A 23,112-nucleotide genomic window follows, 5' to 3' on the forward strand; every position below is an offset into this window, starting at 1 on the left:
AAAGACACTAGGTGTGAAAACTGTTGCGGTGTGTTTCTCAAGCGGCGAAGCATTTTCCTCTGTAAATGGAACGGACTGCAAGGCTTCGACGTCATGGAGAGCTTCGTTAATCCGTCGCGACGCAAGGCAACGCTCATAGTGCTCTAGCATTTCAAACAACGACATCTTACCCTCAAGATGCATATGTAGCACAGAGTTCAAGCTCTCACTCCTCTGATTGCTGCTCAATCCTAGGAAACAACGCCCCTCAAGATATGGAGCACACCACAACTTTCTCATCTGATACATCTAATGCAGCCAAGACTCCTCACTGGTTACTTTATTCCGTTGTAAGAATTGTATCCATTTTATCTCATGCTCTTCAATGGAAGGAGTATCATAAATGAAAGATCTGAATTCCTCCTTTACGTCGTCATCATGCAGATGGCGTACAATGTTCTGCTGAATGTGCCATATACATAGTCTATGGTTTGAGTCTGGCCAGACCACGCTTATTGCTCTCTGCATTGCAAGGTCCCCATCTGTGATCACAGATATCGGATGCTTCTGTGCCATGCAATCAGAAAAGGTCCGCAACATCCACTCGTATGCCTGGCTTGTTTCATGAGAAATTATACCACAACCAAAAATAACAGTGCTGCGGTGGTGATTCAACCCGACAAACGGCACGAATGGCAGATTGTATTTGTTGGTTCTGTATGTGCTATCGAAAACAATGACGTCTCCGAAAGCCTCGTAGTCAAGTCGCGACTGACTATCAGCCCAGAACAGTCCCTTCAGATGGCCATGCTCGTCTACCAAGTACTTGAAGAAAAAATCCACATCTCGCTCTCGCCTCGCCATCATGTGCATGATCACCGTATTAGCATCACCGGCACTGATTGTCTCCTGCTTATTAGCATGGCAGAAATTATAAACGTCCCTCTTTATGCATCCAACCTTATCAAATCCACCGTATTGAAAGCACAAAATATCCATAATACGGTATTTGCGGATCCCACATTTTTCCATGTCCGCAATGTCCGCTTTCTGCTCATCGCTAATTCGTCTGTGCGAACGCAGCAGACAAGAAAGATCCCGTGGGGCTAGAGGATGGCTGTGCTCATCGATGAAATCCTTGACAAACCACCGACCGGTTTCCTCCTATCTCGTAATGACCAATTTAGCATTACACCCAACACGAGTTAAACTTCGTGGCCTCCTCTTTCTATCTTCCATCTTTCTTTTCATGTGCTTCTCTTCGCGAAACCCTTGACGACTACACACAATTTTCCTTAAAATTATGTATTTGTTGGATCCATCCCACTCAACGTAGCTTTTCCTCACACTAAAACCTTTTTCAAGAGCATATTTGTTGTAGAATTCATAGCCTTCAGCCTCACTATCAAAAATCTTGCTAACAACATTTAGATACTCGAACATACTCTCATCACTTGCATACGCCATGTCTTCCTGCATATGAAATGTGAGGGAAACCAATCATCAACATCTTTCTGTTTATCAATGTTGCAGGTGTAAAATAGCTCATAGGCAAAGACAAGTGCATGGAAAAGACTTTGCTCGTTTGACATGTGAGGGAAACCAATCATCAACGTCCAACAAGTAGTATCTCATCTTCCTTTAAACTATATTTCATGCACTATGCAAACCTAAAGTGATGATGACTTTAATAAACTAAATTAAGTGAACTATGGAACCAGTATCTCATCTTCCTTTAGTATATCTCATCTCAAACGTCAAGTAAGTCACTTTTTTTCTACGGTACCAAAGGAAGTAAGCAATGCCCTCAACATCTTACTTAAACAAACATGATGCGATTAGCTCAAGAGAAACTATGCCACGATGAAGCTTTCCATTCGTTGTTCTAGTCCGTACCCAGATCTTGTGGGGTTGAGGTTGTACTGCATGCACGGTGGAGGGGCGCAACGGCCAAGAGAACGAGCAGAACGCCAAGCCGAATTCATACCTTAAGGATGGTACGCGCGAAGAGATGGGATCGCCCGCCGCGGTCGCCGCCGATTCAGCCGGCGCAGATCCGGCCTTCTTCTTCTTTGGTGACGGCGTGGGGGCAGGGGTTGGTTGGGTGGAGGACGAGGACGATGAATTTATTCCTCTCGCCGGGCAGGTCGAGGACGGAGAAGGTCAGGAGCGGTGAGCGGCGACGAATAGATCGGAGGAGGATTCTGAACTGGATCGAGTAGACATGGATCTGGTCCTCAGGTGATCGGTTCAAGAAAAGATATCTCCCCCTGGACCATTATGCCCTTATCGCAATTAACATATTAAATTTAATCAATTAAAATTCCCCGCAAGATCTGACGGCTAATAAAAATCAGACGTGATCAGACATGTAAGTACTGCTAAGTACTCCGAGTACTAACCCAATCACCGTAAAACAGCTCTTAAATTTATGCCTTGTTTGTGAAAAACTGTCAAAGATAGAGGCACTGAGAGTCGAACCTAGGTCTGTGAACCGCACCACTGCGGTATAAGAGTTTGAGTGTTATACGTGTGCTAAAGCAGCTATATATTCAATTGTTTGAATTTAAATTTTCCCAAATTCAAATAAAAATTTTGTTGATTTGTGCGAAACAAATTTCGAAATTTACGAAATTTCAGAAATTTCATACGTTTCGAGGGTCAGCGAAATTTTCTTGCCATCGAAATTCAAAACCTTGTCTCCTAATCGCCCTGAAAAAGATAATCATAGGATTCAGGCTGCATTTGGTCTAGTACTTATCGTGCTTGCTTATACTCCATTGGTGTCATGTTAATTGCTAGGTTAAGTAGATAACACCTGTGTACATAATGTGGACAGGAACCCCAGCCTCTACATCAATCGATGCATACGGCCATCTTTATTAACAAGCAAATTTGCTCATGTGTTGCAATGGGTGAACAAATGCTGGCATGTATACCTAGCGACACATCCATCTTGCCACTTCTCCCCTTCGTCGATGGTGGTCATGTTTTCCAGCTAATCACAGTAAACATGATCAATCACAAGACCATTACACTATAGCACATCCTCATGCCCCTTTTTGCACCGACTTATACTTCCATGGTTGACAAGTCTCCATTAATGTATACATGAATACAATTAGAACGTAATGTTTTAAGATACATAGTTTTACGATTGTTTGGCTAGGTATTAAATCCGCACAATGGCTTTAGTATATTAAATGTTTAGTATCTCTCGTAGTCTGGCAAATGTCAGTAATAAAAGTTTCAGTTTTTTTCTAAGAACATTTAATCTACCAATCTTAAATACTACAATATAGGATGAATCAGGCAACTTAAAATAAAGACCAGCGCTGCCTCCTGGTTCTTCTTCATTGACACTTAGATATGCCCGGGCATGAACAGTAAAACTGCAAAAAATAGAAAAAATCCAATTCTTTTTGTGCTATAAGATGCTCAAATGCGTGATCTTCGTGTAAAATTTCATAAACTTTGGACATTTGAGGAGCTCATGGCAAGAAAAACAAAATTTAGCTCTTTGAGAAACATTTGGAAACATGACTGTTCACGCCATTTTTTTTGCCGCGCTCCTAGAATGTGCAAAGTTCATCAAATTTTGCACGAACATCACACACATGCACATCTTGCTTGCAAAAAACTAATAAATCAGATTTTTTTTTCTATTTTTAATCATGCTAGTGTTCACCGGGCTCATCTGAGCCCGGACACGATAGTGGATATTCGGCTTGGTTGTTCCTTAAGAGTTAAGAAAATAAGACGGATAGATGCTTTTGAGAGGAAATCATCATATATTTGCGATACACACAGTCAGCAACTACACAAATGATTCTGTCATCTTTCATAAACTTGATCTATTTAATTAAGGAGCGATATCATGGACGCAAAAAATATGCAAGATGGCTATGCGTTCAAGCTAATGATGCAGCTCAGCAAGCAAAATAAAAAACAAGACGCATATGTGTGCTACTTCTGTTTCACTTTATTTACCGGTATTCACACTGCAAGACCGCTTCCTCCGATCAAGCTATTGCGTATTTTAATTTGAAGACACATGCATCAGTGAGCACACATACGCCCTGTTTGGTTCAGCTTTTATTGACGGATTCCACTGCCGCGCAGCAGAATCTGAACCAAAGGGCGAACCCAGCAGAATCCGATTTCAGAAATCCGCTGCCAAAATCTGAACCAAAAGCGGAAGCTGCCCAGGACGTGCTTCCCAAAATCTGATTCCACTGCGGGCCAAAATCTGAAAAAGCTGTATCAGCTGGTTTGCCAAATGACCTACATCTTTTTCGCATCAGATTTTCCACAGCAGATTTTTCACAGCTGCTTTTAGAAATCCGCAGCCGAACCAAACAGGGCCATAGTATAACAGCGGGATTAGCAAGCACGGCCTATCTAATATAAAACTTGCAAAGATCTAGAACTGACCTGAATATGTAATTGATTTCAATTTGGAAGGGTGGTGTCTATCGAGGGCACCACGCAGTGCAGGGTGGCACCACTGGGCACAACGCTTAGCAGGACGCAGGGCAGGGACAGGCGTGCGTTACCGTGTCGTGCTGCAGGCCAGGGGTGTCGCGATCGCCGTCACAGGCTAGGGATGGTGCCGCGCCGAACACAACAGGGTCTCTTCTGGTCCGAGTCGATGACCTCATAGGTGACAGCAGGTCTCGAGCTCGACGCTCCGCTCCCTAAGCTTGCGGCCGCTGGGCGACGGTCGAGTTCGACGACGACGAGCTGTCCACACGCCATCGTGCCGGTGTTCATGTCCCAAGCTCCATACCTCGTCCAATAGACGTTGTTGCTCGAGGTCTTCTGCGCCTTCAACCGCAACGAGAACGACAACATCTCCGCTACAAAGCCCACGCGCTACATGGCAAGGCTAGGCCAGTCGCTCAAGTTCGAGGAGCTCATGCTGCGGGGCACGGACATGTATCGGGATGGTTGGTAGACACCTTGGCGGACAGCCGGACGCAAGGCGTTGACAGCGACAGTACGGCTGCTCAAATCAGCTGTGTATATGGCAATGTGATTGACTTGACCCATTCCGTTAGCATAGCACTTGATCGTTTAGTTTGTTCCTATTGCTTTCTTCATGACTTATACATGTTCCTATGACTATGAGATTATGCAACTCCCGTTTACCGGAGGAACACTTTGTGTGCTACCAAACGTCACAACGTAACTGGGTGATTATAAAGGTGCTCTACAGGTGTCTCCGAAGGTACTTGTTGGGTTGGCGTATTTTGAGATTAGGATTTGTCACTCTGATTGTCGGAGAGGTATCTTTGGGCCCTCTCAGTAATGCACATCACATAAAGCCTTGCAAGAATTGCAACTAATAAGTTAGTTGCGAGATGATGTATTACGGAACGAGTAAAGAGACTTGCCGGCAACGAGATTGAACTAGGTATTGAGATACCGACGATCAAATCTCGGGCAAGTAACATACCGATGACAAAGGGAACAACGTATGTTCTTATGCGGTCTGACCGATAAAGATCTTCGTAGAATATGTAGGAGCCAATATGAGCATCCAGGTGTTAGAAATATGCCCTAGAGGCAATAATAAATTGGTTATTATTATTATATTTCCTTGTTCATGATAATCGTTTATTATCCATGCTAGAATTGTATTGATAGGAAACTCAGATACATGTGTGGATACATAGACAACACCATGTCCCTAGTAAGCCTCTAGTTGACTAGCTCGTTGATCAATAGATGGTTATGGTTTCCTGACCATGGACATTGGATGTCGTTGATAACGGGATCACATCATTAGGAGAATGATGTGATGGACAAGACCCAATCCTAAGCCTAGCACAAGATCGTGTAGTTCGTTTGCTAAAGCTTTTCTAATGTCAAGTATCATATCCTTAGACCATGAGATTGTGCAACTCTCGGATACCGTAGGAGTGCTTTGGGTGTGCCAAATATCACAACGTAACTGGGTGGCTATAAAGGTACACTACAGGTATCTCCGAAAGTGTCTGTTGGGTTGGCATGAATCGAGACTGGGATTTGTCACTCCGTGTAAACGGAGAGGTATCTCTGGGCCCACTCGGTAGGACATCATCATAATGTGCACAATGTGATCAAGGAGTTGATCACGGGATGATGTGTTACGGAACGAGTAAAGAGACTTGCCGGTAACGAGATTGAACAAGGTATCGGGATACCGACGATCGATTCTCGGGCAAGTATCGTACCGCTAGACAAAGGGAATTGTATACGGGATTGATTAAAGTCCTTGACATCGTGGTTCATCCGATGAGATCATCGTGGAGCATGTGGGAGCCAACATGGGTATCTAGATCCTGCTGTTGGTTATTGACCGGAGAACGTCTCGGTCATGTCTGCATGGTTCCCGAACCCGTAGGGTCTACACACTTAAGGTTCGATGACGCTAGGGTTATAAAGGAAGTTTGTATGTGGTTACCGAATGTTTTTCGGAGTCCCGGATGAGATCCCGGACATCACGAGGAGTTCCGAAATGGTCCGGAGGTAAAGATTTATATATAGGAAGTCCGGTTTTGGTCACCGGAAAAGTTTCGGGTTTTATCGGTATTGTACCGGGACCACCGAAGGGGTTCCGGGGGTCCACCAAGGGGGCCCACCTACCCCGGGGGGCCACATGGGCTGTAGGGGTGTGCGCGTTGGCCTATATGGGCCAAGGGCACCAGCCCCAAGAGGCCCATGCGCCAAGAGATAAGGAAAGGAAGAGTCCTAAAGGGGGAAGGCACCTCCTAGGTGCCTTGGGGAGGATGGACTCCTCCCTGGCCGCAACCTTCCTTGGAGGAAGGGCCAAGGCTACGCCCCCCTCTCCCTTGCCCCTATATATATGTGGGGGGTGGGAGGGCAGCCATACCAATGTTCTGTCGCTGCCCTCCCCCTCTCCCAAGTCCTTCTCCTCTCCCGTGGTGCTTGGCGAAGCCCTGCAGGATTGCCACGCTCCTCCACCACCACCACGTCGTCGTGCTGCTGCTGGATGGAGTCTTCCTCAACCTCTCCCTCCCTCCTTGCTGGATCAAGGCATGGGAGACGTCACCGGGCTGTACGTGTGTTGAATGAGGAGGTGCCGTCCGTTCGGCACTAGGATCTCCGGTGATTTGGATCACGACGAGTACGACTCCTTCAACCCCGTTCTCTTGAACGCTTCCGCTTAGCGACCTACAAGGGTATGTAGATGCACTCTCCTTCCCCTTGTTGCTGGTTTCTCCATAGATAGATCTTGGTGATACGTAGGAAAATTTTGAATTTCTGCTACGTCCGCCAACACCAAGTTGCTATTGGCTATTGACCGGAGACGTGTCTCGGTCATGCCTACATAGTTCTCGAACCCGTAGGGTCCGCACGCTTAATGTTACGATGACAGTTTCATTATGAGTTTATATATTTTGATGTACCAAAGGTTGTTCGGAGTCCCGTATGTGATCACGGACATGACGAGGAGTCTCGAAATGGTCGAGACATAAAGATCGATATATTGGACGGCTATATTCTGACACCGGAAGTGTTTCGGGTGATTTCGGAGAAAACCGGAGTGCCGAAGGGTTACCGGAACCCCCCCGCCCTGGGAGAAGTAATGGGCCTTATGGGCCTTAGTGGAAAGAGAGAGGGGCTCCCAAGATGGGCCGCACGCCCCCTCCCCCTCTGGTCCGAATTGGACTAGGAGAGGAGGGCGGCGCCCCCCTTTCCTTCTCCCTCTCCCCCTTCCTTTACCCCTCCTAGTAGGAGTAGGAAAGAGGGGAGTCCTACTCCTACTAGGAGGAGGACTCCTCCTCCTGGTGCGCCTTGCAAGGGCCGGCTGGCCTCCCCCCTTGCTCCTTTATATACGGGGGCAGGGGGCACCTCTAGACACACAAGTTGATCTTCGTGATCGTTCTCTTAGCCGTGTGCGGTGCCCCCCTCCACCATAATCCTCGATAATATTGTAGCGGTGCTTATGCGAAGCCCTGCGACGGCAGAACATCAAGATCTTCACCACGCCGTCGTGCTGACGGAACTCTTCCCCGACACTTTGCTGGATCGGAGTCCGGGGATCGTCATCGAGCTGAACGTGTGCTAGAACTCGGAGGTGTCGTAGTTTCAGTGCTTGATCGGTCGGGCTGTGAAACGTACGACTACATCAACGCTTCCGCTTCCGGTCTACGAGGGTACATAGACAACACTCTCCCCTCTCGTTTCTATGCATCACCATGATCTTGCGTGTGCGTAGGATTTTTTTTGAAATTACTACGTTCCCCAACAGTGGTATCAGAGCCAGGTTTTGTAAGTTGATGTTGTGCACGAGTAGAACACAAGTGAGTTGTGGGCGATATAAGTCATACTGCTTAACAGCATGTCATACTTTGGTTTGGCGGTATTGTTGGATGAAGCGGCCCGGACCGACATTACGCGTACGCTTACGCGAGACTGGTTCTACCGACGTGCCTTGCACACTGGTGGCTGGCGGGTGTCGGTTTCTCCAACTTTAGTTGAACCAAGTGTGGCTACGCCCGGTCCTTGAGAAGGTTAAAACAGCACTAACTTGACAAACGATCGTTGTGGTTTTGATGCGTAGGTAAGAACGGTTCTTGCTAAGCCCGTAGCAGCCACGTAAAACTTGCAACAACAAAGTAGAGGACGTCTAACTTGTTTTTGCAGGGCATGTTGTGATGTGATATGGTCAAGACATGATGCTAAATTTTATTGTATGAGATGATCAAGTTTTGTAACCGAGTTATCGGCAACTGGCAGGAGCCATATGGTTGTCGCTTTATTGTATGCAATGCAATTGCGCTGTAATGCTTTACTTTATCACTAAGCGGTAGCGATAGTCGTGGAAGCATAAGATTGGCGAGACGACAACGATGCTACGATGAAGATCAAGGTGTCACGCCGATGACGATGGTGATCATGACGGTACTTCGGAGATGGAGATCACAAGTACAAGATGATGATGGCCATATCATATCACTTATATTGATTGCATGTGATGTTTATCTTTTATGCATCTTATCTTGCTTTGATTGACGGTAGCATTATAAGATGATCCCTCACTAAATTATCAAAGTATAAGTGTTCTCCCTGAGTATGCACTGTTGTGAAAGTTCTTCGTGCTGAGACACCACGTGATGATCGGGTGTGATAGGCTCTATGTTCAAATACAATGGGTGCAAAACAGTTGCACACGCGGAATACTCAGGTTAAACTTGACGAGCCTAGCATATAACAGATATGGACTCGGAACACGGAGACCGAAAGGTCGAGCGTGAATCATAGAGTAGATATGATCAACATAGTGATGTTCACCATTGAAACTACTCCATCTCACGTGATGATCGGACATGGTTTAGTTGATTTGGATCACGTGATCACTTAGAAGATTAGAGGGATGTCTGTCTAAGTGGGAGTTCTTAAGTAATATGATTAATTGAACTTTAATTTATCATGAACTTAGTCCTGGTAGTATTAGCATATCTATGTTGTAGATCAATAGCTCGCGTTTAGCTCCCTTGTTTTATTTTTTTGATATGTTCCTAGAGAAAAATTATGTTGAAAAAATGTTAGTAGCAATGATGCGGAATGGATCCGTGATCTAAGGATTATCCTCATTGCTGCACAGAAGAATTATGTCTTTGATGCACCGCTAGGTGACAGACCTATTGCAGGAGTAGATGCAGACGTTATGAACGTTTGGCTAGCTCAATATGATGACTACTTGATAGTTCAGTGCACCATGCTTAACAGCTTAGAATCGGTACTTCAAAGACGTTTTGAATGTCATGGACCATATGAGATGTTCCAGGAGTTGAAGTTAATATTTCAAGCAAATACCCAAGTTGAGAGATATGAAGTCTCCAATAGGTTCTATAGCTAAAAGATGGAGGAGAATAGCTCAAGCAGTGAGCATGTGCTCAGATTGTCTGGGTACTACAATCGCTTGAATCAAGTGGGAGTTAATCTTCCAGATAAAATAGTGATTGAAAGAATTCTCTAGTCACCATCACCAAGTTAGTAGAACTTCATGATGAACTATGATATGCAAGGGATAATGGAAATGATTCCCAAGCTCTTCGTAATGCTGAAATCGACGAAGGTAGAAATCAAAGAAAAATATCAAGTGTTGATGGTAGACAAGACCACTAGTTTCAAGAAAAGGGCAAAGGGAAGAAGGGGAACTTCAAGAAGAACGGCAAGCAAGTTGCTGCTCAAGTGAAGAAGCCCAAGTCTGCTCCTAAGCCTGAGACTAAGTGCTTCTACTGCAAAGGGACTGGTCACTGGAAGCGGAACTGCCCCAAGTATTTGGCGGATAAGAAGGATGGCAAAGTGAACAAAGGTATATTTGGTATACAGATTATTGATGTGTATTTTACTAGTGTTCATAGCAACCCCTCGGTATTTGATACCGGTTCAGTTGCTAAGAGTAGTAACTCAAAACGGGAGTTGCAGAATGAACATAGACTAGTTAAGGGTGAAGTGACGATGTGTGTTGGAAGTGGTTCCAAGATTGATATGATCATCATCGCACACTCCCTATACTTTTGGGATTAGTGTTGAACCTAAATAAGTCTTATTTGGTGTTTGCGTTGAGCATGAATATGATTTGATCATGTTTATTGCAATACGGTGATTCATTTAAGTAAGAGAATAAATTGTTGTTCTGTTTACATGAATAAAACCTTATATGGTTACACACCCAATGAAAATGGTTCGTTGGATCTCGATCGTAGTGATACACATATTCATAACATTGAAACCAAAAGATGCAAAGTTAATAATGATGGTGCAATTTATTTGTGGCACTGCCGTTTAGGTCATATTGGTGTAAAGCGCATGAAGAAAATCCATGCTGATGGGCTTTTGGAATCACTTGATTATGAATCAGTTGATGCTTGCGAACCATGCCTCATGGGCAAGATGACTAAGACTCCGTTCTCCGGAACAATGGAGCGAGCAACAGATTTGTTGGAAATCATACATACTAATGTATGTGGTCCGATGAATATTGAGGCTCGTGGCAGGTATCATTATTTTCTGATCTTCACAGATGATTTGAGAAGATATGAGTATATCTACTTGATGAAACACAAGTCTGAAACATTTGAAAAGTTCAAAGAATTTCAGAGTGAAGTGGAGAATCATCGTAAAAAAAATAAAAGTTTCTACGATATGATCGCAGAAGTAAAATATTTGAGTTACGAGTTTGGTCTTCAGTTAAAAACAATGTGAAATAGTTTCACTACTCACGCCACCTGGAACACAACAGCATAATGGTGTGTCTGAACGTCGTAACCATACTTTATCAGATATGGTGCGATCTATGATGTCTCTTACCAATTTACCACTATCGTTTTGGAGTTATGCATTAGAGACAGCTACATTCACATTAAATAGGGCACCATCTAAATCCGTTGAGACGACACCGTATGAACTATGGTTTGGCAAGAAACCTAAGCTGTCGTTTCTTAAAGTTTGAGGTTGCAATGCTTATGTGAAAAAGTTTCAACCTGATAAGCTCAAACCCAAATCGGAGAAGTGCATCTTCATAGGATACCCAAAAGAAACTGTTGGGTACACCTTCTATCACAGATCCGAAGGCAAGATATTCGTTGCTGAGAATGGATCCTTTCTAGAGAAGGAGTTTCGCTCGAAAGAAGTGAGTGGGAGGAAAGTAGAACTTGATGAGGTAACTGTACCTGCTCCCTTATTGGAAAGTAGTTCATCACAGAAATCTGTTCCTGTGACTACTACACCGATTAGTGAGGAAGCTAATGATGATGATCACGTAACTTCAGATCAAGTTACTACCGAACCTCATAGGTAAACCCGAGTGGTACGGTAATCCTGTTCTGGAGGTCATGTTACTTGACCAAGACGAGCCTACGAACTATGAGGAAGCGATGATGAGCCCAAATTCCGCGAAATGGCTTGAGGCCATGAAATCTGAGATGAGATCCATGTATGAGAACAAAGTATGGACTTTGATTGACTTGTCCGTTGATCGGCAAGCAATTGAGATTAAATGGATCTTCAAGAGGAAGACAGACGCTGATAGTAGTGTTACTATCTACAAAGCTAGAATTGTCGCAAAAGGTTTTCGACAAGTTCAAGGTGTTGACTACGGTGAGAGTTTCTCACTCGTATCTATGCTTAAGTCTATCCGAATCATGTTAGCAATTGCCGCATTTTATGAAATCTGGCAAATGGATAAACAAAACTGCATTCCTTAATGGATTTATTAAAGAAGAGTTGTATATGATGCAACCAGAAGGTTTTGTCGATCCTAAAGGTACTAACAAAATATGCAAACTCCAGCGATCCATCTATGGACTGGTACAAGCATCTCGGAGTTGGAATATACGCTTTGATAAGTTGATCAAAGCATATAGTTTTATACAGACTTGCGGTGAAGCCTGTATTTACAAGAAAGTGAGTGGGAGCACTACAGCATTTCTGATAAGTATATGTGAATGACATATTGTTGATCAGAGATAATGTAGAATTATTCTGCAAAGCATAAAGGAGTGTTTGAAAGGAGTTTTTCAAAGAAAGACCTCGGTGAAGCTGCTTACATATTGAGCATCAAGATCTATAGAGATAGATCAAGACGCTTGATAAGTTTTCAATGAGTACATACCTTAACAAGTTTTTGAAGTAGTTCAAAATGGAACAGTCAAAGAAAGAGTTCTTGCCTGTGTTACAAGGTGTGAAATTGAGTAAGACTCAAAGCCCGACCAAGGCAGAAGATAGAGAGAGAATGAAAGTCATTCCCTATGCCTCAGCTATAGGTTCTATAAAGTATGCCATGCTGTGTACCAGACCTATTGTATACCCTGCCCTGAGTTTGGCAAAGGAGTACAATAGTGATCTAGGAGTAGATCACTGGACATTGGTCAAAATTATCCTTAGTGGAATAAGGATATGTTTCTCGATTATGGAGGTGACAAAAGGTTTGTCGTAAAGGGTTATGTCGATGCAAGTTTTGACACTGATCCAGATGACTCTAAATCTCAATCTGGATACATATTTAAAGTGGGAGCAATTAGCTAGAGTAGCTCCATGCAGAGCATTGTTGACATAGAAAATTGCAAAATACTTACGGATCTGAATGTGGTAGACCCGTTGACTAAACTTCTCTCACAAGCAAAACATGATCACACCTTAGTACTCTTTGGGTGTTAATCACATAGCGATGTGAACTAGATTATTGACTCTAGTAAACCCTTTGGGTGTTGGTCACATGTTGATGTGAACTATGGGTGTTAATCACATGGTGATGTGAACTATTGGTATTAAATCACATGGCGATGTGAACTAGATTATTGACTCTAGTGCAAGTGGGAGACTGAAGGAAATATGCCCTAGAGGAAATAATAAAGTTATTATTTATTTCCTTATATCATGATAAATGTTTATTATTCATGCTAGAATTGTATTAACCAAAAACATAATACATGTGTGAATACATAGACAAACATAGTATCACTAGTATGCCTCTACTTGACTAGCTCGTTGATCAAAGATGGTTATGTTTCCTAACCATAGACATGAGTTGTCATTTGATTAACGGGATCACATCATTAGGAGAATGATGTGATTGACTTGACTCATTCCGTTAGCATAGCACTTGATTGTTTAGTTTGTTGCTATTGCTTTCTTCATGACTTATACATGTTCCTATGACTATGAGATTATGCAACTCCCGTTTACCGGAGGAACACTTTGTGTGCTACCAAATGTCACAACGTAACTGGGTGATTATAAAGGTGCTCTACACGTGTCTCTGAAGGTACTTGTTGGGTTGGCGTATTTCGAGATTAGGATTTGTCACTCCGATTGTCGGAGAGGTATCTCTGGGCCCTCTCGGTAATGCACATCACATAAAGCCTTGCAAGCATTGCAACTAATAAGTTAGTTGCGAGATGATGTATTACGGAACGAGTAAAGAGACTTGCCGGCAAAGATATTGAACTAGGTATTGAGATACCGACGATCAAATCTCGGGCAAGTAACATACCGATGACAAAGGGAACAACGTATGTTGTTATGCGGTCTGACCGATAAAGATCTTCGTAGAATATGTAGGAGCCAATATGAGCATCCAGGTTCCGGTATTGGCTATTGACCAGAGACGTGTCTCGATCCTGTCTACAAAGTTCTCGAACCCGTAGGGTCCGCACGCTTAACGTTACGATGACAGTTTCATTATGAGTTTATATATTTTGATGTACCGAAGGTTGTTCAGAGTCCCGGATGTGATCACAGACATGACGAGGAGTCTCGAAATGGTCGAGAAATAAAGATTGATATATTGGACGGCTATATTCGGACACCGGAAGTGTTTCGGGTGATTTCAGAGAAAGCCGGAGTGCCGGAGGGTTACTGGACCCCCCCCCCCCGGGAGAAGTAATGGGCCTTATGGGCCTTAGTGGAAAGAGAGAGGGGCTACCAGGATGGGCCACGTGCCCCCTCCCCCTCTGGTCCGAATAGGACTAGGAGAGGGGGGCGGCGCCCCCCTTTCCTTCTCCCTCTCCCCCTTCCTTTCCCCCTCCTAGTAGGAGTAGGAAAGAGGGGAGTCCTACTCCTACTAGGAGGAGGAATCCTCCTCCTGGCGCGCCTTGCAAGGGCCGGCTGGCCTCCCCCCTTGCTCCTTTATATACGGGGGCAGGGGGGCACCTCTAGACACACAAGTTGATCTTCGTGATCGTTCTCTTAGCCGTGTGCGGTGCCCCCTCCACCATAATCCTCGATAATATTGTAGCGGTGCTTAGGCGAAGCCCTGCGACGGTAGAACATCAAGATCGTCACCACGCCGTCGTGCTGACGGAACTCTTCCCCGACACTTTGCTGGATCGGAGTCCGGGGATCGTCATCGAGCTGAACGTGTGCTAGAACTCGGAGGTGTCGTAGTTTTGGTGCTTGATCGGTCGGGCCGTGAAGACGTACGACTACATCAACCGCGTTGTGCTAACGCTTCCGCTTCCGGTCTATGAGGGTACGTAGACAACACTCTCCCCTCTCGTTGCTATGCATCACCATGATCTTGCGTGTGCGTAGGAAATTTTTTGAAATAACTATGTTCCCCAACACCACCACCCTCGTGGCCAGGTGGCAGCTCCTCCCGCGGTAATTTTTGCATAGTAAATCCTCAAATATTCCCGAAAAAATCATATTAAATTGGCATGGCATTCTGAGGACTTATTTTCGGGATATTTTTATATTGCACGGATAAGTCAGGAAACAGACAGAAAATACTATTTTTACTTTACTTAATATAAATAACAGAAAGTAAAAGTGGGGTACAGAAGTTTGTGCTTCTAGTTTCATCCATCTCATGCTCATCAAAAATAATCCACTAACAAGGTTGATCAAGTCTTGTTAACAAACTCATTCCGATAATCATGAAACCGGAGAAATTTCGAATAACACTAAGTTACCTCAACGGGGATATGCACATCCCCAATAATAAGAAAGTCATATTTCTTCTTGACAGTAGGAAGAGGAAATTCAAAACCTCCTAATATAATCGATGGAATTTTTCCAATATAATTGATACTATGAACTTGAGGTTGTTTCCTCGGAAAGTGTACCGTATGCTCATTACCATTAACATGAAAAGTGACATTGCCTTTGTTGCAATCAATAACAGCCCTTGCAGTATTAAGAAAAGGTCTTCCCAGAATAATAGACATACTATCAACCTCGGGAATATCAAGAATAACAAAGTCCGTTAAAATAGTAACGTTTGCAACCACAACAGGAACATCCTCACAAATACTGACAGGTATAGCAGTTGATTTATCAGCCACTTGCAAAGATATTTCAGTAGGTGTCAACTTATTCAAGTCAAGTCTACGATATAAAGAGAAAGGCATAACACTAACACCGGCTCCAAGATCACATAAAGCAGTTTTAATATAATTTCTTTTAATGGAGCAAGGTATAGTAGGTACTCCGGGATCTCCAAGTTTCTTTGGTATTCCACCCTTAAAAGTAAAATTAGCAAGCATGGTGGAAATTTCAGCTTCCGGCATCTTTCTTTTATTAGAAATGATATCCTTCATATATTTAGCATAAGGATTTGTTTTGAGCGCATCAGTTAATCTCATACGCAAAAAGATAGGCCTAATCATTTCAGCAAAGCACTCAAAATCCTCATCATCCTTTTTCTTGGATGGTTTCGGAGGAAAAGGCATGGGTTTCTGAACCTAAGGTTCCCTTTCTTTACCATGTTTCCTAGCAACAAAGTCTCTTTTATCATAACGTTGATTCTTTGATTGTGGGTTATCAAGATCAACAACAGGTTCAATTTCTACATCATTATCATTACTAGGTTGAGCATCATCATGAACATCATCATTAATATTTTTATTAGGTTCATGTTCATTACCAGATTGTGTTTCAGCATCAGACGTAGATATATCATTTGGATTATCAGGTGGTTCAGCAATAGGTTCACTAGAAGTTTGCACAGTTCTATCATTTTTCTTCTTCTTCTTTTTAGAAGAACTAGGAACATCAATATTATTTCTTTGAGAATCTTGCTCGATTCTCTTAGGGTGGCCTTCAGGATACAAAGGTTCCTGAGTCACTCTACTAGTTCTAGTAGCCACTCTAACAGCATAATCATTTTTCTTACTATTCATTTCATTAAGCACTTCTTTTTGAGCCTTAAGTACTTGTTCTACTTGAGTGGTAACCATAGAAGCATGTTTGCTAACAAGTTTAAGTTCACCTTTAATATTAGCCATATAATCACCCAAGCGTCTAATCATATAAGCATTTTCTTTTAATTGTCTACCAAAATAAGCATTGAAGTCGTCTTGCTTAAACATAAAGTTATCAAACTCATCCAAGCACTGACTAGCAATTTTAGTAGGAGGGACTTCAGCTTTATCATATCTATAGAGAGAATTTACCTTTACTACCTCTGTCGGGATATCGGGATCAGGAGGTTCTTCAGTAAATAAATAATTGAGATCATATGTTTCTTCAACAGGCGGTATATTAAGACCATGTATTTCTTCAATAGGAGGTAAATTCTTAACGTCTTCAGCTTTAATACCTTTTTCTTTCATAGATTTCTTTGCCTCTTGCATGTCTTCGGGATTGAGAAATAGAATACCTCTCTTCTTCGGAGTTGGTTTAGGAATAGGCTTAGTAATTGGAGCAGGAGCTGGCTCAGGAGGTGCCCAATTATTTTCATTTGTCAACATATTATTCAATAGAATTTCAGCTTCATCCGGTGTTCTTTATCTGAAAAGAGAACCAGCACAACTATCCAGGTAATCTCTGGAAGCATCGGTTAGTCCATTATAAAAGATATCAAGTATTTCAGGTTTCTTAAGAGGATGATCAGGCAAAGCATTAAGTAGCTTGAGAAGCCTCCCCCAAGCTTGTGGGAGTCTCTCTTCTTTAATTTGCATGAAGTTGTGTATTTCCCTCAAAGAAGCTTGTTTCTTATGAGCAGGGAAATATTTACCAGAGAAGTAATAAATCATATCCTGGGGACTACGCACACAACCAGGATCAAGAGAATTAAACCATGTCTTAACATCACCCTTTAATGAGAACGGAAATAAAAGTAACGCGGTCTCTCATCATTAGTGAACAGGGCAGCTATATCATTTAATTTAGTAAGATGTGCCACAACAGTTTCAGATTCATAGCCATAAAATGGATCACATTCAACCAAAGTAATTATATCAGGATCAACAGAGAATTCATAATCCTTATCAGGAACACAAATAGGTGAAGTAGCAAAAGCAGGGTCAGGTCTCATTTTTTCTCTAAGTGATTCTCTGTTCCATTTAATTAATAACCTCTTAAGCTCATATCTATCTTTGCAAGCAAAAATAGCGGCAGAAGATTCCATATCAAAAAGATAACCCTCAGGAATAACATGCATATTTTCATCATCACTATCATAATCGTATTCAGATTCAATAATTTCTTTTTCTCTAGCACTAGCAATTTGTTCATCAAGAAATTCACTAAGGGGCACAGTAGTATCAGGCATAGAAGCAGTTTCATCATAAGTATCATGCATAGCAGAAGTGGCATCATCAATAACATGCGACATATCAGAACGAATAGCAGAAGCAGGTGTAGTTGTCGCAAACTTACTCATAACAGAAGGTGAATCAAGTGCAGAGCTAGATGGCAGTTCCTTACCTCCCCTCGTAGTTGAGGGATAGATCTTGGTTTTTGGATCTCTCAAGTTCTTCATAGTGTCCAGCAGATATAAATCTCAAGTGACTCAAAGAATAGAGCTATGCTCCCCGGCAACGGCGCCATAAATTAGTCTTGATAACCCACAAGTATAGGGGATCGCAACAGCTTTCGAGGGTAGAGTATTCAACCCAAATTTATTGATTCGACACAAGGGGAGCCAAAGAATATTCTCAAGTATTAACAGCTGAGTTGTCAATTCAACCACACCTGGAAACTTAGTATCTGCAGCAAAGTGTTTAGTAGCAAAGTAATATGATAGTGGCGGTAGCGGCAACAAAAGTAAAGACAGCAAAAGTATTGTTTTTGGTATTTTGTAGTGATTGTAACAGTAACAACGGGAAAGTAAATAAGCGTAAACCAGTATATGGAAAACTCGTAGGCACCGGATCAGTGATGGATAATTATGCCGGATGCGGTTCATCATGTAACAGTCATAACATAGGGTGACACAGAACTAGCTCCAATTCATCAATGTAATGTAAGCATGTATTCCGTATATAGTCATACGTGCTTATGGAAAAGAACTTGCATGGCATCTTTTGTCCTACCCTCCCGTGGCAGCGGGGTCCTATTGGAAACTAAGGGATATTAAGGCCTCCTTTTAATAGAGAACCGGAACAAAGCATTAGCACATAGTGAATACATGAACTCCTCAAACTATGGTCATCACCGGGAGTGGTCCCGATTATTGTCACTTCGGGGTTGCCGGATCATAACACATAGTAGGTGACTATAGACTTGCAAGATCGGATCAAGAACTCACATATATTCATGAAAACATAATAGGTTCAGATCTGAAATCATGGCACTCGGGCCCTAGTGACAAGCATTAAGCATAGCAAAGTCATAGCAACATCAATCTCAGAACATAATGGATACTAGGGATCAAACCCTAACAAAACTAACTCGATTACATGATAAATCTCATCCAACCCATCACCGTCCAGCAAGCCTACGATGGAATTACTCACGCACGGCGGTGAGCATCATGAAATTGGTGATGGAGGATGGTTGATGATGACGACGGCGACGAATCCCCCTCTCCGGAGCCCCGAACGGACTCCAGATTAGCCCTCCCGAGAGGTTTTAGGGCTTGGCGGCGGCTCCGTATCGTAAAATGTGATGATTTCTTCTCTCTGATTTTTTTCTCTCCGAAAGCAAATATATAGAGTCAGAGTTGGCATCGGAGGGTTTCCAGGGGGCCCACGAGGTAGGGGGCGCGCCCTAGGGGGGGGCGCCCCCCATCCTCGTGAGAAGGGTGTGGGCCCCCTGGTCTTCATCTTTGGCGAGGATTTTTTATTGTTTTTTCTAAGATGTTCCGTGAAGTTTCAGGTCATTCTGAGAATATTTGTTTTCTGCACATAAAACAACACCATGGTAATTCTGCTGAAAAAAGCGTCAGTCCAGGTTAGTTCCATTCAAATCATACAAGTTAGAGTCCAAAACAAGAACAAAAGTGTTTGGAAAAGTAGATACTACGGAGACGTATCAGTAGGGGCGCGGCAGGAGGGGGTAGGAGACCGACATCGTTTTTTTCTAGGGTTTGGGTGTCCTCGAGAGTTTTGGTCGAGCGAGAGTGCCGGGGGGTGCTCCCGTGGTATAAGTTATCACGGTCGAGAGGGGGTATATATATCGACCGCCCCTCATGTCGAAGTTATTCGGAAGGGGGTTATATCGACAATGACGACATACATACATGGGAAAATAATGTTATCGGGGAGGGGGTATATCGACCCCCCCTCCCCTCGTGTTGAAGTTATCGGGATAGAAGAGAAGAAGGAAAAAAATAGAATTTTCTTATTTTTTCTTAAATGTAACTTTTGCATATATGAACATACATACATAAATTATACATACATGAAAAAAATTGCTATGAACAAAAAAACATCATATATGAATATTTTGTATATACATCCATATCCATCCATCCATCCATTCATACATACATACATGGACAAAAAAATGCTATGAACAAAAACATCAGTAGTAATTATTTTATTAATGATTTGGCCTCAAAAAATTCTTTTATTAGTATTTTCAAACTCTAGAATGACCTTTTTGCACTGGAACTATTTCAAATAATTCCTTTCAAATGCCACAAAATTTTTGAGAACTCCTCTGATGCCTATAGATCATTTTTATTCAAAAACCCACTTTGGTCATTTGAAAATTTTGAGCACAACTTCCATTTTTCAATTTTGGTCCAATCTTGGCATTGAACTACAGCTCTATTTTTCCTTGCTAAAAAAATTCTGAGTTTTTTACATCTTGTAGTCCTTCCTACTAAACCCTTAAGTCCCGAAGGGCAGCCCCAATTTCATCTAGCAAGTCCACCAAAAAAATTCATGTAGTTTCTGTCCAGCACTAAATTTTAATAAAACTTGCACTAACAAGTTTTTCCTTTTATCAAACCAACTTGACCATCTTCACTAACATCCAAGGAGACATCATCCTGCCAAGTTTCACATAAAACAAGGTTCCCTAGCTAGCCCTAGCGTTTCATCAAACACCTTGTGTACATGGCTGAAAACATGAAATTCTCTGAAACTTTGCACTGAACCAACTTCACCATCATCACATACATGAAGGAAGGACAGAGGATAGGGGTGGGAGGAAGGAGGGAGTTATAACACCCCGGATGTATCTTTCCCAATTTGTACTCCAACTCTTGCCGTTTCCGGCGTTAAGTTATATTTATTTCTCGGGTTCGGGTCTTTGTCTCCGTGTGTTGTTTTCGTTGTCATGCATCTCATATCATGTCATCATGTGAATTGCATTTGCATACATGTTTGTCTCATGCATTCGAGCATTTTCCCCGTTGTCCGTTTTGCATTCTGCCGCTTCGTTCTTCTCCGGTGGTCATTTCTAGCTTTCTTTTGTGTGTGGGGATTAAACATTTCCGGATTGGACCGAGACTTGCCAAGAGGCCTTGGTTTACTACCAGTAGACCGCCTGTCAAGTTTTGTATCATTTGGACTTCGTTTGATACTCCAACGGTTAACCGAGGGACCGAAAAGGCCTCGTGTGTGTTGCAGGCCAACACCCCTCTAATTTGGCCCAAAACCCACCAAACTCTGCTCCATGTCCTAGAGCGTTCGATCACGATCGCGTGGCCGAAAACCGCACCTCATTTGGACTCTCCTAGCTCCACTTATGCCTATAAATAGCCCCCCGTTTTCGGATCTCTTCTTCCTCCCCGAAACCCTAGTCTAAAAAAAAACAGATCCCCGCACCGACGGACGTGTCCGCCCCCGGCCGGACAGCGTCCGCCGCCGCCCGCGCCCAACCGGGCGTTGCCACGTGGCCCTCGCCACTCCGTCGCCGCCGCGGCCCGGGAGGCCCGAGTCGGGCTCCTGAGGCCCGTAGCCACGCCGCCGCCCGGGTCATCCTCCGCCGCCCGCGCCGCCCTTCTTTTCCGGCGCCGACGCCGCCTCCTCTCGCCGCCGACTCGCCGGCCGCCTCGCCAACACGCGCCGGACCCAGCCCTCGCCGCCACGCGCCGGACCCCGCCTCGCCAAGCTCGCCGCCGACCCCGTCGTCCGGAAGCCCTCGCCGGCGCCGACTCCCTCCTCGCTGGAGCCCTGCTTCCTCGCCAGAGAGCTTCGGTGAACAGTGCCGGCCGCGCCTCGGTTTCCGTGCGAAACCCTAGATCTAATCCGAGAGGTTGATTTTTTTTTGCTAAGTCCCAGGAATTTTCACTTCACATGCTCCTGTTCGAGACCCCGTAACTTTGCATCCGTAGCTCCGATTTGGGCATATAGTATATCAAAATGTTCATCTCGACGAGTACATCATTTCGTTCCATTGCATCATTTTCATTTGAGTTCATCTTGATGCCCAAAATGCTGTTAGAAGGAGGCTTCGTGAGTTAATGGTCAGATCTGCTAGTTCATCTTAGACTTTTGTCGTTTTTGCCATGATTATTGTGTGCATGATATGCCTGTGAGTCCTTCATATGTTTTGTTAAGAATTTTGACTTCTTTCCAGAGGTGCAACCCATGCATTTTTAGGATGTGTGTGGTGACTTGTGCAAGCTTGCAAAGTGAGGCACCCGGTAAATCTGTTTTCAAGGACTTAGTTGTTTTCACCAAGTCTGGGATATTTTAGTTCATGATGCCATGTGTTCAGCTTGTTTCCTAGTGATCCGTGCCTCTTTTGAGGATGATCAGTAAAGTAGTTTTGTTAATCATGTTGTGCTCTATCCATCCATGTCTTTGTTTGCAATTATGGAGCAACCTAGCTTGAGTCAATCGAGCTCTACTTTTGCCTCGTGGTGAATCTGGGCAGATCGTCAACTTGTTTGCGATTTTGCCGATGTTGTTGTAGTTGATCCGTGCATGCTATGCCTTTGTTCTTGCCATGTCTAGCTTGTATTTTGTGCCTTCTTTATGGGTGTATGCTTGCCTTGCCATGACTTGCACCGTGGTGACTGCATCGAGCTCGTTTACATGCCTTCGTGAGTTATATTTCAGCATGTCTCAGTTTTCACTAAGTCTGAAAACTAATTATGTTTTTGCTATGTTCGTGTGCTCGTTAGTATATTTTGTGATCCCTTTTGGCCCCAGGTCACTTTGGGTCTTTTGTTAAGCTTGTTGAGTAGCTCCGTTCCATGTTCTTACTTGTCTTAAGCAGGTCATGTATCATGTTGTTTTGCTGCTCCGAAGAGGGCTTCGTGATCTGAAATTTCAGACAAGTGTTGATTTCACTAAGTCTGAGATCTGTTTTGCATTTGCGTTTTTGACATGCTTGTTTGAACCTCATAATGGACGAATTGGCCGAGGCTCAGTGCTAGTCTTTTGTTAAGCATCTTGTGTGCATCCCTGCCACGTATTTTGTTGTCATGTTTGGTGGCTGTAGCATGTTCATCTCATTGCATTTAGGTGCCTACTTGCTGTAAATCGCAGA

The 23,112-nt window shown here is 43.5% G+C and overlaps 1 pseudogene; it reads right to left on the reverse strand.

Moving 5' to 3' along the window:
• Positions 1–314: 314 nt before the first annotated feature.
• LOC147956953 (protein FAR1-RELATED SEQUENCE 5-like) lies at positions 315–1,473 on the reverse strand (annotated as a pseudogene).
• Positions 1,474–23,112: the final 21,639 nt, after the last annotated feature.

Source organism: Triticum urartu, chromosome 7A (genome assembly GCF_056163025.1).
Source record: "Triticum urartu cultivar PI428250 chromosome 7A, HENAU_Tu73, whole genome shotgun sequence".
Taxonomy (NCBI): Eukaryota; Viridiplantae; Streptophyta; class Magnoliopsida; order Poales; family Poaceae; genus Triticum; species Triticum urartu.